Below are 2,500 nucleotides of genomic sequence, written 5' to 3'. Positions count from 1 at the left end.
ATTCAGAAATATACTCATGATGTGCGAATAAAAAAGACAAAAAACCGGCTATGTGGTCTTGTGGTATGACACTCGATTTCAGTTCGGAAGGTCCTGGGTTCGAGAGTCGCTCGGAACATAGCTTAGTTCTTGGAAAAGGCTCTTTTCTCACATTCTCTCACCGTACTCGGGTATAAAATGAGTACCTGGTCGTTAACAGCGTTGTCTCTGTCCGAAAAAAAAAGTAATATCGCCTCACAAGCGTCATGTCACGTCCCGAGGCACAACGAGGCGGGTAGTCGAACTCGGTACCTTTTGGGTACGAAGCAAAGACCGTAGCACCGAGCCACGCTGCCCCATAAATTTCACTGAGAAAGCAAGACAGTGGGACACATTCTATTTCTTACAGTTCACGTTGTCTGCTGAGAGTCCCTGATTTCATGATAAAAGAGTTCCTATTTTAAGTTTGTATATTTTTGAGTCCTACTAATTGTCGTCCGGAGCGTCCATAGGTCGTCTAAAGCATTCTCAACCTATCCGGAGGCCCTCGGATGCTTTAGATGACCTCCGGGCGGCTTCTATAGGCATCCGGACGGCTCCAGACAGCAATGGGAGAGATCTATATTCATGTTTTCGTCCAACCAGGTCATCAATAACATGGTTTTTAGCTGTCCAATGGTTGGATATTTCGTAACACATGTAAACACGCTGCTTTGTTTACAAATTTTATAAAATACCCATGTGTCAAGCTGAATCAAATGACCAATCATGATGTTAGATATTTAAAAAGCTGTGAACACTTTTCACTAAGTGGGTCACTTTGAGCACATTTAGCAATGTGACCAATGACCTCGAGCACATGGAAAGTTAATAATAGATCATGCCCATTAGTAGGACCGATTGAAAGAAATGCCAACACGAGGAGCTTTCGGAAGGTCTCCTCTTCGGACGGCTTCTGGAAAGCTTCGTACAGCTTTGAGGGTCTCCGGATGACTTGAGAATGCTTTAGATGACCTCCGGACAGCTCCGGTCGGCTCCCCCAGGCCTCCGGACGGCTCCGGACGGTATTTAGTAGGACCGCTTTTTAGTCTTGTGCTTTTTTTTTCCCTCTCATTTTGTCGTCGTTGCATTTATTTTTCTCTCTTATCGATTAATCCAATTACATTTCGTGTTTCGATTGATCCGTTTGTTTTGATCGGTAAGGTTTTGATATGTCTCTAACCGGTGTGGTTTCAGATGAAAGCAATTAAGCCACTTAGGCTCAGTCGACCAGCCATAAAATTCCTGGTTCTCACGCAAAGCTTTGGTGGATTCCCATAAATCTTTCAACTTTCGCCCAACCCCGGAAACCTACACGACAAAACCAGTAGCGTGTAAACAAAGACAAGGACATTTAAACACACTTCAAAGGCCCCCTGTGTAAAGTGCCTCCGACCCTTAAGCACCCAGTGTCACGGAATCCCATACACCATTCGTGTGTGTTTGAGCTGGGCACTAATCGATACTGAAATTCTTATTATCTGGTACCCGATATTGAAAAACTCTTGATCTAGATTATCCGAAAGCCAAAAAAATTGCTTTGAAATTTATTCTAAAATTCTGTTTTCTGAAAATTACAACGAAATCCCGATACAGCGATCGGCGATCACCTATAGGACCAGAAAGATGGGTTGAATATGGGCAAGGTTGACCTAATCCATTATCAATGGAACACACTTAGATCAAAGAACAGAAAAGTTGGGACCGACAAGAGGTGTTCACTTAAGCAAAAGTAGACTTTACGAGTATCTATTGAGAAGAGACTTGCCTCACATTACCCCACTCAACTCAGGCGTTAAGGGGTATCTGTTTTCCGTAGTAACGAGTTTGCACAAAAATAAAGACATAACAGGCGACTCGTACATTATGAAATGGAACTTTGATTTCATATGTCCTTATGAAGAAATAAACAAGCCATTTTAAGCGCATTGATCAAGGTGAAACCAATAAAATATGTTATGTTATCGTACATTTTAAAGAATTTCTTCTCCCAGGCTTTGAGGTCAGGACCGATTAAGGTATAGAAGAATAGAATTGAGATTTTGGTTATGTACCCGATAATATTTTATGCTAAAAATATCGAATAGTGCCCATCACGTGTGTGTATGTGTGTCTGTGTGTGTGTGTGTTTTGTGTGTGTCTGTGTGTGCGCGCGATGAGATCGATAGCACCAAACCATTCCCGTGAAATCAACCTAACGGAATCAAACACGTGAAATCAAACATGCGAAATCAAGCCAGCAGAATCAGCGAAATCACTTCCTCGGCTTTGCCTGGGCGTTTAATAAATTCCCTTAGCTTTGATCAAGAGCTCATCGTTAGGGACAGTAATCGAACCAACTCTCTTTTCTTGTTTGTTCTTGTTTCTTTCTCTCCTCCTTCGTCCTCTCTTCCCTTTTCCCTCCTCCTCCTCCTCCTCCTCCTCCTCCTCCTCCTCCTCCTCCTCCTCCTCCTTCTTCTTCTTCTTCTTCTCCTCCTCCTCC

The 2,500-nt window shown here is 43.0% G+C and overlaps 1 protein-coding gene across 1 annotated transcript in view; it reads right to left on the bottom strand.

Moving 5' to 3' along the window:
- The window catches only part of LOC144967435 (protein still life, isoform SIF type 1-like), a 268,507-nt gene that overhangs the window by 193,167 nt on the left and 72,840 nt on the right, over nt 1–2,500 (bottom strand). The window lies entirely within an intron of this gene.

This window comes from Berghia stephanieae, chromosome 3 (assembly GCF_034508935.2).
Source record: "Berghia stephanieae isolate SIO BIC M18660-M18661 chromosome 3, UCSD_Bste_1.3, whole genome shotgun sequence".
Taxonomy (NCBI): Eukaryota; Metazoa; Mollusca; class Gastropoda; order Nudibranchia; family Aeolidiidae; genus Berghia; species Berghia stephanieae.
Note: the sequence above shows the minus strand (reverse complement) of the source record. Positions and strands in the feature narration are given on the sequence as shown.